Source organism: Amphibalanus amphitrite, unplaced genomic scaffold (genome assembly GCF_019059575.1).
Source record: "Amphibalanus amphitrite isolate SeventyFive unplaced genomic scaffold, NRLGWU_Aamphi_draft 000217F_arrow, whole genome shotgun sequence".
In the NCBI taxonomy this organism is placed as follows: domain Eukaryota; kingdom Metazoa; phylum Arthropoda; class Thecostraca; order Balanomorpha; family Balanidae; genus Amphibalanus; species Amphibalanus amphitrite.
The window spans coordinates 721,026-735,723 of record NW_024881712.1 but is presented as its reverse complement, the minus strand read 5'-3'; the positions used below and the strand labels follow the sequence as shown (position 1 = coordinate 735,723).

Below are 14,698 nucleotides of genomic sequence, written 5' to 3'. Positions count from 1 at the left end.
TTGGATCCAACACCGGCCTCTGGGGGTCTGACACCGTACTATAAGGGCCCCATTGCAGCCTCTAGGCGATAGGTATCGCTGAAGCGCTATCGATGGGCCGAAGTAAGTGTAGGAACCATGGGTGCAGTGGGCGCAGGTGCACCAACAATAATTCTGCATAGGGTGCAGACAATGTATTCTGCATCCACAATAATCTGGAACAAACCCCCTTTTCTCAGCAACACTACTTTCCATGCAGCACGACAAATTTAGGATATTTTGCCCACTATCCATCTTTCGAAGCATTTGCTACTGTAATGGTCTTCAAAACTTACATTTGTGCTCAAGTACCTAAAAAACAAAAATGAAACGGAACACGTGTGATTGAACAGTGAACAGATACCGATGACCCACTGTCAAAAGTTTTAGCACGATGATCTCAGAAAATGGCAAAGTTAGCCGTCTTTACTTTTGCGGTAGTCCATTCACATTTGCGTGAGTTATTGGCATTATCAACGCTTTAAAATGCACTTATCGGTACCTTTTCGACATGGAACATCTTCAAAGCTCGCAATGAGCCTCCGCTCGGGTGCCGCTCCCTACCCCCCCCCCCCCCCGCTTCACCGGCCATGGCCTGGATTTCTGCACCCGTGCACTACGCCCGTGGGCCCCTTCTAGCACCGGGCCCCCCGGGTCAGCGCAGGGGCCCCTTTGCCAAGTTGCCCCCCCCCCCCTAACTCCAAGTCTGCGACCGCCCCTGTTCCGAATGGAAAGCATGCTAAAGAAAGCATGCTAAATTTCCATCCTCCAATTCCGGAAAACTCAATATAATCCGAATAAAAAGACAAATTAGCAAAATTCGGGTATATTCGATCGCAGATCAAAGATCTGTGATCGAATATACTGGCAGATCAAAGATCTGTGATCGATTATACCGAATTTTGTTAATTTGTCATTTTATTCAGATTATATTGAGGATTCGGTCAATAAAATATGCTCATAATCATCATGATGATTTTCCTCACAACGCTTAACTCTATTAAATACCGGAAAACAACTTAACCTTCGCCCCAGTGGGGGAGGGGGCATATGTTACCACCCTGTCGCGTTTTTTTGCGTGTGAATAAAAAACCGCGGCGCGTAGCGCCGCGCCGCTCTCAGTAGCTTTCTGTACATCAATTTTGGACAATGCATGAAATTTTTGACCCCAGGTCATGCCAGGTCAGGTCACCAGGTCAAGTTAACTGACCAAGCCTAAAAAAGTTTGCAATCATGTCCAGCCTGCAGTGTTTGTCAGAGAGGTTTTAAACATGGTGGATTGCATGATGTTATGAGCGCCTATAATTTGTATATCTCAGATTTTTATATCCGTGTGTGACCTTACCATTATAAGTCAATGCACAGTGGGGATTTTTCCGATCTAGCACGTCTTTATTCGTAGAGGGCAAACCATAGGTATTATTGTAGCCAGATTGTGCACAGATGTTGGCTGGTGTGTTCTGGTGAGAATGTTACCTGTAAATGTGCATAATCAACATAGTATAGGGGGTTCAATTGGACCCCCGGCTCAGCCGTTTGGCCCCTGATCAAGCTAGAGCTTCGCGGAAAAATCAAACGTGCTGCCTATGACGAGATGAGGCCGAATATATCCAATTTCAAAGTCCAAGGTCATTAGTTGACTTTCCAAGTCAGTTTAATGACCCAACTAAAGTTGGGAAATCTAGACATCTTGAAACCTCGTGAAGTTAGCGTGTTACGGGGTATTTTGTGGTGCTGATGACGAATTTCATGTTAGTTTTGATCACAGACGATGTCTTTATGCATTTAGGCCAGGTCGGGTCAGGTCAGGTCAGATCAACCAGTAGGCGTCCTGCCGGCCATCCATAGTAGGTGTCAGCTACTACTGACAGCTTCGTAGCATGGTACGAAGGCACCAGAACTACTTTGTAAATATTCAAATGATTGCTAAATTCGAAATCAGCACCAAAAACTACCCTAGAAACAAGTAAAATTCGAAAAAGTGAACCAAGGTCATCAAAGGTCAATGACCTTGACTTGAACTTCACGTGACCTTGACACCCACCATAATGCATGGCACCAACATCATTTCACATATTTGAACGTTTAAAACCACAAAAAGACTGGAAACCGCGGATCATGTGAGCTGGCATACGCTAAATCGCGATTCCGGCCAAACATGGTCTCGAGAAATATGCCACACCACAGGTCGAAGGTCAGTTGGGTCAGAGTCATGAAATTTTTAGGTAAGATGTAAAATTGATGATCTCGAAGGCACCGAAAGTTTCGTCGCGATCGGCCGCTTTTTGCGCGAGTAAGATGCGGAAAACCATGGGGTTTTATCCGACAGTTTGCGCTCGCTGATACTCTAATCCTATTGGCTTAATCGATCAGTTTTTTTTCTGTGAGCGCTCGCGCAAAGAAGACTTAGAACATATTTGAGCTTTTATCAGGGCCCTGTTCGGTCGCTGTTTTTATATCAGCGTGCTGTCGGTTATTGCTGGCGCGGCTTGGCGTCTCATTGGTCTAACGAATAGACCACTTGAATTCGACCAATGAGGAGCCAAGAAGTTAGCAGCATGGTCGCAGCCTGCTGATAAATAAACGGGGTGCGAACAGAGCTCTAGGTATTATGTAACTGAATATGCAGAAAATCGAAAGCATATACCTATCCAATTAACTTTTTCCATGTTTATGAAGCCTGTAGTTTTCATTTCTGGTTTTTTTATCTTGCCTGAAAGAATACTTGGATTTCTGTCTTCAATAACTGTAAGGTGCTATCCTACATTCCTAATGATCAGGTAAGATTGATTTGAAAGGAACATGACAATACAAAATGCAAGGTACCTATTACCTACCTATATTTTTATGAATTTGTCCGGCTAAAGGAGAGATTGATATCATGATTCATCTTTAACTTTGACTTGTGTTGAAGCTCCCCCTACCTATGTATGTAGTATGTTGGTAAATGATAAAACCACCACAGGTTTGCATAGGTTCTGCCCCTTTCAATGTTGCTGGGCAGCCGTTGGCAGAATATTTAGAAGTAAGCCTGCTCATCAGAATGTTAGTTTAAAGGTAGTGTGCCAGCTTTCCTGGACCGTATGGAGTTAATGGCCCAGATAAGGAGAACCGGATTTTTAGAACTTATCCATACCTTCAAAACTCATGGAAACGTCTTAAATTCTTCAAATTTTGAGTACCCCAGTGCGAAATTCGCCCCAACGGGTTGACGGTCGTACCCCAACCACATTTCACACTACTATGAACAATAAATGCACACACTGAAATCGCTATTACCGATAGGCTCATCCAATCAAGTTGCGATAAACCCGTTCATCATCATCTCCTGCGGTTTCGAACACGCCTGTTAGGTGGTGCGGTAGACCGCGCCCAAAGCCAGGGCCCCGGTAACGTGAGGTAGCCGAGTCGGGGCAGCGTGCGCTGACCCAAGCCGGGGCCGCGCATCCTCCCGGTGTCATGTGATAGCCCGGGGCTGTCCGCGGGGATGCGGTAGACCGCGCCCAAGGCTGCGGCCCCGGCTTGGGTCAGCGCACGCTGCCCCGACTCGGCTACCTCACGTTACCGGGGCCCTGGCTTTGGGCGCGGCTTCTGCTAATACTTTGTGGTGCGGTGGTGGTGCGTCGGGCCGCGCGCTCTGACTTCGGCCAAGAAAAATGCGTCAGCTGATCATTGTCATTTCTGCCACTTGCGTGTGGTTAAATGGGGTCATAACTTAAGAGACGGCTTTTTCATATCAATTATTTTACATAAAATCATATTTCAAACCATAAATAATGTTCGACAGCCAAATAAAAGACACAATACCATACAGGCTTACAGTTTAAGGCTCGACATTGTGTTGTCTACGATTAGACAGCTGATAACTCATTCCCGTACGTCGTAACTCTATAATGACCTTTGCTTATTGTCACATGTGCGCCGCATTCGCGATTGTTGCCGACGCCTGTTTGCAGCTCAGCCCACTACAGTTGTTATACATATCGAAAAACCGATAAGCTTTTAGGCGAAAAAGGCACTATTCCAGGCCCATTTTTGATTTTCTTTGCGATATTAGGTAAAAACAGAAGCTTCTTATCCTAGGAAAAATAAAATGGGAAATCTTTCAAAGGTGGCACACTACCTTTAACCCGGCAGGCGGTGGGCCTACCAGCCACCTTCCGCGCGGTGGGGGAGGGCACTTTTTTGCCCCCCCGTATCTCCGAAACTACTGGACGGATCCGGAAAATTCAAACGGCGTTCGATAGCCCTGTAAAATTTGTCGAGGGAAACCAAATTTCATTGACCTCGGGGTCACCGATGACGTCACAGGTCAGGTCAAAGATAAAATGTTTCACCGTTCACGGGGCTTCTAGGGAAAGCGCTATAACACCGAGTAAAACGCATTTTGTCGAAAATCAGCGATAAGGCGTCAGTTGTCTAGTACATATGTTGCTATTAGAGGTCACTGGTCATACCAGGTCAGGTCACAGGTCAGGTCACCAAAGGTCACCAAGGGTCACCACATGAGCCCAACTTTACTAAGGTTATGTATGCGATGCATGTTTTATGGCCAGTTTTTCATTTCCAACTCAATGGTGTTGGTTATAAGACCATCAGGTACGGTTTAGGTCACTTTCTGGTGGAGTTCAGGTCAAGGTCAGGTCAAAAAAGGTCAAATTTCAAAGTTGATATTTTTGCATAAAATGGGTATTCGATTCGATGCAGCTCGTCACGGGGAGTCTAATGGTGGTCTTTGTTTTGCGCTACGAGGTCTAGAATTGCTAAAAATTGAGTTTGAAAATTTGACGTCATCAATTTTGAACAGTTTTTTCGCTATAACTTGGCCAAAAAAAGAGGTATCGACCTCAAATTTGGTATGTAGAGAGAAGGCGGTAGGGGCTATCACATATATTCCGGTTTTTTCGTAATTCAAAAAACTTTTTGGATTTTTCGGCTATTATATTCAAAAATATATTTTTTGATTTTTGGGGGTCAAAATAAAAAAAATCGAAAAACCGAAATAACAGTTTTGTAGCCCTTTTAATTCCACACCTTTTATGTCAAAGATTTTCTGTATCTCTAAAGCTGTAGGCCTGACAGCTCTTCCCGCGAAACCTTTTTTTGGGTCAGAAATGGCAAAAATGACGTCACTCTGACGTCATTAGCGGCCAATCTATCATAGCCTTTGGAAAAATTTTTGGTCACCATGTGCGCTAGCTGCTCCCGGGAGGGTACTGAAAGTTTGGTGACGATCGGCGCAGCGGTTCTCGAGATATATCGAAAAAAAACTAAAGGGGGGGGGGAAATGCCCCCCACCGCCTGGAAGGTTAAGTTCTTGTTATGGGACCATGAATACTTTGAATCCTGAGATGTATTCTTGCCGTGGGACCTTGAGGACTGTGGACTCTGAACTCTGAAGTGTATACTTATCATGGGACCTTGGGGACTGTGGATCCTGAAATCCACGCTTGTCGTGGGACCCTAGGGACTGTGGATCCTGCAATGCATTCTTGTCGTGGGACCTTGGGGACTGTGGATCCTGCAATATATATTTGCCGTGGGACCTTAGAAACCTTGGATTCTAGAAATTGAATTTGCCGTGGGACCTTAGAAACCTTGATTTTAGAAATTGAATTTGCTGTGGGACCTTGGAAACCTTGGATTCTAGAAATTGAATTTGCCGTGAGACCTTGGAAACCTTGGATTCTAGAAATTGGATTTGCCGTGGGACCTTGGAATCCTTGGATTCTGGAAATTGAATTTGCCGTGGGACCTTGAGGATCCTGGACCTTGATTTTTGGTCACGGCACAAGTCTGCCCGGAGGTGCCGCGCAATTTCAATAGGGGGCGTCTGTATAGCACGTGGGCTGTAGACCGCCTCGGAGGAAAGATCGCCTAATTTTTTTGACAACTCTTAGCTATTGTTGCAATTTATATATGTACCAAACATCATCTTAATCTAAGTTCAAACACTAAAGTTATGGCAGCAAAAACATTTTCCAGAAACTAAATGCACACCTGTTATATTACGACAATCTCACACCTAGAAAACATCGGTGAGAAAGTTTCACGTCGGTGGGAACGGTCAAATCGAATTCCCACAGAAAATTCGACATGACCCAGTCACCGGTAGTCATACAGGCCGCCCGAGATCAAGAAGATGTCTCGCGATTGCTTTCGTGACCTATATAAGAATCAAAATGGTCTCACTTGGTAGTTTCGGAAGAAAAGGCGTTGCCAATCGTCCCGTGATGAATATTGCAGAGGTTTTAAAGATGCACCCTAACAATTGTACTTTCGCCCCCACTTGAAACCGCCAAACAATGTGCCAATATATCATTGGTGCAAAAAAAAAGTTAAAAATTGCTGTAATTCAAAACTGTATGAGACAACGCCATATAGTTGTGCCAGTAGATCCAACTCCTTCAGGGCAGGTTATGTAAGGCTTCGTCCACGGATACGCGTTTACGATATCTCGAGTAGTTCCAACTCTTTCAGTGAGGGCTATGCCAATGACTCGACACCCGCGGGGACAATATCCGGTGCTGGGTAGCTACCTTACTGCAGACTGTGGGTACGGTGCATATTTACGAGTAATAAGGCAGGCAAGTCTCTTACCCTCTAGCTAGAATCTGGACATGGCGAGTTAATACACATATACCACCCGCAGAGCAACGCTTAACCCTCGCCCATGTAGGGGGGGGTTGGTGCAACCCCCCCCCCCCTGAGGTTTTTCGGAAATAGTGCAAAAACGGCGGCGCGCAGCGCCGCCAAATTTTGGGTACCTTATGGGGCAAGCCTTGCGCATCTTTTGATAAAAAAAAAATTGACCGGGTCATGTCAGGTCACGGAGTTATGACGTCACAAAGGGAACAGCCTCCGGCCGGATTTTCACAAACTGAGTGCCAACGCCCGAGGTTTCCTGCCGGTGGTACGGACATTGGTTGATGGATCGTGATGAAACTTCCCATGCATGTTGGGGCAAGTATTGGCTATCATATGGTATAAGAAACTTGACCGGGTCAGGTCAGGTCACGGAGCTATGACGTCACAAGAGGAACAGCGTCCGGTACTATTTTTGAAAAGCGCCCGAACCACTATTTTGCTAATTCTTGTCACCTCAATGGGAATATGCAGCAATATTAGCTTCTATAGGGAGCAAATGGACCTTCCAAATCCAAAAATACAATCAGATTTCAAAAATTTAAATTTTGATTTTTCGAATTTCTGCCGCCGACTGTGACCTTGCCGACTTCCGGCGCTCCCAACGCGCCATTTTTAGAGCTAGTGAAACGAAATACATACCAAACGATAGAGAATTGATCAAGGAACACGATAGTGAAGATTTTAAGTCGATATCTCCCACCGTTTTGCCGCAATCGCCGCGGAAAGTTGAAGAAAGTCTATTTTTCCGAAAATTTGACCTTTGACCGGTCAAAAGTAGGTCAAATGTTGACCTAGGACCAAAAAATATACCACCAATCGCGAGATCTCGTTGAGAGCAATCCGTTGGTTTTTTCCGCTAAGCTCTACGACGCTCCGTTTTCAAACGCCAAGGGGGGGGTCGCACCAACCCCCCCCCCTGCATGGGCGAAGGTGGCAGATCGCCGTTTACGGGCGAGGGTTAATTCGCCAGCTTCGGGTAAAATTGTTTTCAGTGTACAGTCGTGTACAGGTTGATGGTCCCCTACTCTTTATCCATCGGGTTCCTATGGCTCAGCATTGGCAGCAGCCGCCTGGTACCGGTAGGCTGTGCCGCATGACCCGAGAGTGAAGCGGCACAGTCTACCCACGCCGTTTGACATCGGCTCGGGTCGCCGGGTGGAGCGCTTTGTAGACCAGCTGTTGCGTCAGACCAGCGCGGGGGGAGGGGCTCGTCTCGGTGGTTGGCGTGGGCTGGCGAGTGGTGTGGGGCGTGTTGGTGGACCATGGGGCTGGGCGGGTGTGTGTGGTCACTTGCTGCATTGCACATTTTGCGTCGCTTAACAATTGCATTCCTGTTTTTGCTAGGCACAATGCACGGAAGACCCAGCGAATATAATTTACTTTACTTGTGCATTGTGCAAAACGTGATTTGGCACGGTATCGAGGCAACCATAGATCTTGTGCCTATGCATGATATTTAGGCAATACGTTTATGAAAACGGTAGATTGATGCTGGATGTCAATTCGTATTGCTAAATGTCGGCATATATTATATGAATGAATGAATCAATCAATCAATCAAACAATCAATCGACATGTATAAAACCGTATAAATGGCTCGCAGCCACTAATAGCAATCAAACCCTCCTAACTCGGAAAAGCAGCCGGAGCCCTGATGAGGCTCGAACCGGGACTCCACGCTGTAAATTTTGCCAATGATCCATCATCATTCCACCAAGCTAGAGTAACCGGCACCCGAACCCACAAAAACATTAATTGACTTTGCCGCCGACCTCCCGGCCCCGCCGCCCACCCGGCCAGACTTTTACCCGGCCTTAGCCACCATCCGGTGTAGCTCAGCGTAGGAATGCTCGACTGTCAAACTGACCGGTAGTGAGGGGCTCGGTTCGAAACGCTTCGGATGCTGGATGTTTATTTCTCGGTGGGAGGCTTTACGTTTAGTCCACTTTTCAGAAAGATCATTTGGTGACTGACCTGTTTTCTTTCTTTGCTGCAATTCATGAGGAGACCGTATGCACCCTTACCTGTCCTTCCGCACCCCACTTGGGAGATGGGTGGCTGCCCCCCCCCCCATGGGTTGGTGAATATCTCTAAAACGAATTTTTGGAGGGGGGATACGATCGGTTCTATGCGACAAGTGACCACACACGCCCAGCCCCAGGTCCGCTCACTCCCTACCCATATCACCCCCTCCCCACACCACACTCCAGCCCGCCTCATCCACCGAGCCGAGCCATAACGAGCCTCAGCGCCCCGGGGCGCGACCTGTCAGCGAACCGGCGGGGACGCGGGCCGGCGGTTGCGTGCGCCGCGGGGGCAGGGGCGCGTCCAGGCGTCGGGGACATCGAGGCGGCGCGAGCTGGCGCCGCCACGGCGACACTGGACCAGACCTGATAATTGGACACCTCAACATTCGGTCGTTGAAGCCCAAACGGCCGGATCTGCGAGACGACATTCATAGAGGAGTTCACGGATTTGATATATTGTCACTGTTAGTATATAACAGTGTTCGCTGACAGGTCGCGCCCCGGGGCGCTGAGGCTCGTTATGGCTCGGCTCGGTGGATGAGGCGGGCTGGAGTGTGGTGTGGGGAGGGTGTGATAGGGGAGATCCGTGTAAGACGCCCAGGGTCGGTAAGAGGCCCCATCGCTTTTTTTACCAAACCAATAATGTTATTTATTTTTTAATGTTCTTGTAAAGCAGAAGTCCTCTTGAAACAACAACTCACGAAACCTGAGGTATCAGGTGCGTCGCAGCGACTTTTGGTAAGCCTGTTCTGTTTCTGTTTTTGCCCCTTTACTTGCTAGATATATGCATCTTTATCACCCTTATATATCTGAAAAAAACAATGGCTATCAAATGCAATCTTTTCTCATCGAAATTGTCACATGTTAGCTTCAGAATAGACCATGTTCTGGTGCGCTGCAAATGTCTCATAAACCATAAATATTGTGGACGTTAAAACACTGTATTTTTTTAAGAGGCCCTCCCTTCGAGGATGATAAAACGCCCCCCGATAAAAAAACGCCCCCGATGCTAAAACGCCTGCACCTGCGGCAGGCGTGGCATTCTTTTTTCAAGGAGTTTGTTTTTGTTTCTTTTTTCTGTTTCTTTTCTTAGAGGTTATAGGTACAATTTTCGTTGGTCATCAGCGTTTGGTTGTGCTAGTTTTCGCATTGTTCGAGCGCTTTGGAAGTGTTATTGGTTTCGATAACACCGTATTTGCTTAGCTTTTCGAAATAAAAGGCCTTGCAGCTGTGTTCGCAAAGCGTCTTTTACAAGTCGACTTGACTTTTAAAACGCCCGAGGGGGGGGGCGTCTTACCATACCCATAGTGTAAGAGGCCCTTTTGCAACTTTTTCCAAAATGTTAAAGTTTACGGTTTGTGTACCCCCTAGATTCATTTTGAATGCAAATATGTATGGGAAAATGATGCATGCTCACAGCGCATGCACACGTTAGCGCTTAAATATTATCAGTTGTCTAAAAATAGTAACTGAGCTTAAGGGGGGGCCTCCTGCACCACTCTCCCCTATGGGTAGGGAGTGAGCGGACCTGAGGCTGGGCGTGTGTGGTCACTTGTCGCATAGAACCGATCGTATCCCCCCTCCAAAAATTCGTTTTAGAGATATTCACAAACCCATGGGGGGGCAACCACCCATCTCCCAAGTGGGGTGCGGAAGGACAGGTAAGGGTGCATACGGTCTCCTCATGAATTGCAGCAAAGAAAGAAAACAGGTCAGTCACCAAATGATCTTTCTGAAAAGTGGACTAAACGTAAAGCCTCCCACCGAGAAATAAACATCCAGCATCCGAAGCGTTTCGAACCGAGCCCCTCACTACCGGTCAGTTTGACAGTCGAGCATTCCTACGCTGAGCTACACCGGATGGTGGCTAAGGCCGGGTAAAAGTCTGGCCGGGTGGGCGGCGGGGCCGGGAGGTCGGCGGCAAAGTCAATTAATGTTTTTGTGGGTTCGGGTGCCGGTTACTCTAGCTTGGTGGAATGATGATGGATCATTGGCAAAATTTACAGCGTGGAGTCCCGGTTCGAGCCTCATCAGGGCTCCGGCTGCTTTTCCGAGTTAGGAGGGTTTGATTGCTATTAGTGGTTGCGAGCCATTTATACGGTTTTATACATGTCGATTGATTGTTTGATTGATTGATTCATTCATTCATTCATTCATTTAATATATGCCGACATTTAGCAATACGAATTGACATCCAGCATCAATCTACCGTTTTCATAAACGTATTGCCTAAATATCATGCATAGGCACAAGATCTATGGTTGCCTCGATACCGTGCCAAATCACGTTTTGCACAATGCACAAGTAAAGTAAATTATATTCGCTGGGTCTTCCGTGCATTGTGCCTAGCAAAAACAGGAATGCAATTGTTAAGCGACGCAAAATGTGCAATGCAGCAAGTGACCACACACACCCGCCCAGCCCCATGGTCCACCAACACGCCCCACACCACTCGCCAGCCCACGCCAACCACCGAGACGAGCCCCTCCCCCCGCGCTGGTCTGACGCAACAGCTGGTCTACAAAGCGCTCCACCCGGCGACCCGAGCCGATGTCAAACGGCGTGGGTAGACTGTGCCGCTTCACTCTCGGGTCATGCGGCACAGCCTACCGGTACCAGGCGGCTGCTGCCAATGCTGAGCCATAGGAACCCGGTGGATAAAGAGTAGGGGACCATCAACCTGTACACGACTGTACCTATATCGTGCTGTTTGCCCTAGCGCTCCTAGAGTAGGGTATTAAAGGTAGTGTGCCACCTTTGAAAGATTTCCCATTTTATTTTTCCTAGGATAAGAAGCTTCTGTTTTTACCTAATATCGCAAAAAAAGTCAAAAATGGGCCTGGAATAGTGCCTTTCTCGCCTAAAAGTTTATCGGTTTTTCGATATGTATAACAACTGTAGTGGGCTGGCCTGCAAACAGGCGTCGGCAACAATCGCGAATGCGGCGCACATGTGACAATAAGCAAAGGTCATTATAGAGTTACGACGTACGGGAATGAGTTATCAGCTGTCTAATCGTAGACAACACAATGTCGAGCCGTAAACTGTAAGCCTGTATTGGTATTGTTTCTTTTATTTGGCTGTCGAACATTATTTATGGTTTGAAATATGATTTTATGTAAAATATTTGATATGAAAAAGCCGTCTCTTAAGTTATGACCCCATTTCACCACACGCAAGTGGCAGAAATGACAATGATCAGCTGACGCATTTTTCTTGGCCGAAGTCAGAGCGCGCGGCCCGACGCACCACCACCGCACCACAAAGTATGAGCAGAAGCCGCGCCCAAAGCCAGGGCCCCGGTAACGTGAGGTAGCCGAGTCGGGGCAACGTGCGCTGACCCAAGCCAGGGCCGCAGCTTTGGGCGCGGTCTACCGCATCCCCGCGGGCAGCCCCGGGCTATCACATGACACCGGGAGGACGCGCGGCCCCGGCTTGGGTCAGCGCACGCTGCCCCGACTCGGCTACCTCACGTTACCGGGGCCCTGGCTTTGGGCGCGGTCTACCGCACCACCTAACAGGCGTGTTCGAAACCGCAGGAGATGCTGATGAACGGGTTTATCGAAACTTGATTGGATGAGCATATCGGTAATAGCGATTTCAGTGTGTGCATTTATTGTTCATAGTGGTGTGAAATGTGGTTGGGGTACGACCGACAACCCGTCGGGGCGAATTTCGCACTGGGGTACTCAAAATTTGAAGAATTTAAGACGTTTCCATGAGTTTTGAAGGTATGGATAAGTTCTAAAAATCCGGTTCTCCTTATCTGGGCCATTAACTCCATACGGTCCAGGAAAGCTGGCACACTACCTTTAAGATACTCTAATGTGAATATTCCGTGTTCAGGCAAGTTTCGGCAGCCAAACTAGGCGTTGTCTTGTGCAGGAGAAAGTGGCGAATTCGATAGGATATGTTTCGGAGTGGAAAAGTGTGGAGAACATTGTTGATTTCCTACATTTATTTAGAACACCATTCCTTCAATATGGTGTCTGTAAGGGTTTTTTTGTAAATGACATTTTTGTGACCGTAGTAAGGTTGTGGCATACTTTCTGTTTGCCATTCCATTCCTAATAAAGGTGCCTTTCAGAAGATATGCAACTTTAAGACCTCGCAAGAATAAAATCAACAGGACAGGACAATGAAATTGAGCTATACTTTCGGGCCTTACTGAGCCCATTGAGTAATCACGCATGAGTGTGAACTTTGGGCGCATTTTTCCTAGTCTTGCTGTGGACATACAGATAAAACAATGCCATATATGAAAACTTCAGACATTTCTTAGCCCCACTGACACAAAAAAATAAACAAAAATCCAAAAACATTTTTGGAATTAAGACGCGCTAGATCGGAAAAATCCCCACTGTGCAATGGAGAAAAATGAAAATGCCTCTAGATCCGTGTGTACGCATAGGAACAGTCCAACTATTTCAGAATCACAATGATTTGGACCATCCGTGACGACCAAGGTGTCTTTTTTGCTGATAGCCTCTAGAAAGGTCATCCGAGGTCATTTGAGGCTACAAACATATTTTTGCCAATAACTCTCGTTTGGAAAGAGATAGAACGCTGTGGATGGCTTCATTGAGTGTCTTGTTGAGACGCATCGACTAATATGCATATGACCTTTTCCGGTCAGGTCATGACCTTGACCTGAGGTTAAATTTTCAAGTTGACCTTTCAAAGGTCAAATCATAGTTCATTCGACGTGTCTCGGCGAAAGGAACACGATTCTGGCAATAGAAATGTCGTGGCGTTTTTAAGTCAAAAGTTATTGTCGAAAAACACTTTTCGTAAAAACAACTATTTTTGGCGTTTTTGCCCTCTGGAGGCTAAACCGTTGATCTGATGTCAATTTTAATGATGACCTTATCAAAAGAAGAGTTCAAAAGCTATCTATTGCTTTCCCATGAGTTTTTCTAGCTATCATGGTTCCTGGGATAGGTGATAACGGCATGTTTTCTGAAAAAAAACATAATGACAATTGGCAAATTTTTACCTTTGATGACCTCTGGTGATCCTAATATTGCTCTAAGATGAAAAATGACTGAAATACTTTCAAACGTACGCATTGAGAGCTATCGACTCCTTTTTACCGCGTCTTTCTAGCCCTCTTAGTTTTTTAGGTAGAGGTGGGTGATAACATATGTCCCCCCTCCCACACTTTGGCCGTTACAATTCAGAGGTAAAGAAGGTATAAATACACCAGGTGGATGTATTTTTGGTCAAAAAAAAAAACCCAGACAAACAAGATAGACACTTCACAAAAACCCCGGCTATGAGGGACTCGATATTAAGAGCGACCAATTGGCGGAGAAATATGCTAGTGAATCTCGAGAGACGCTCGAGAAAACCCAAGAATTGCCACCCTTGAATAGGCTGACTGCCGTGTGGAATAGCGACTTTGCAAGGCACGCTCAAATGATACAAACAACTCCGTGAATATGCTCGCCGAACAGCCGCTCAGACTGGTAAGGCTAACATATTCACGGCGCTGTGCTATCGGTGGTTGGGTCCAAAAAGCGTACCTGTGTGGAAACTAGCCAGACAGACGTAGCCCCAGAGTTTGACCCTCGAATGCATATGCGTCGACGAGAAAGCCGACAGAATGCCTCTCAGACAAGACTGACCACATCCCCAGCAAACGCATATAACATTCGAGGTCCCAACGCACCAGCCGCGACAACAGACATTGCCCGACTGCCCTCCGCCGGCGCGACCCCACCCGACCTCGCCTCACAATCACGTGGTCAGCAGCCGACCAATCACTATACGAGTCGGCGCCGCACAGCCCCACTCCAGCGACAGATGCTGTGCCGCAATACAGCGGCCGTGCGTCGGCCGAGGAGAACACGGGCGGCCGAGCCGACACAAGCGGGCGAAAAGACGATAACTAAATTCACTGAGTTGTAACAATGGCGAAGTTGGCTGAGACCGCCACTGGGCGCGGGTTAAACACTGCTGTCGCCACCCCAGTCCTTATTCAGTCAACGCCTGTCACTGCCTTG

The 14,698-nt window shown here is 47.1% G+C and overlaps 1 protein-coding gene across 3 annotated transcripts in view; it reads right to left on the bottom strand.

The window, feature by feature from the left end:
- The window catches only part of LOC122385391 (queuine tRNA-ribosyltransferase catalytic subunit-like), an 88,828-nt gene that overhangs the window by 39,256 nt on the left and 34,874 nt on the right, over positions 1-14,698 (bottom strand). The window lies entirely within an intron of this gene.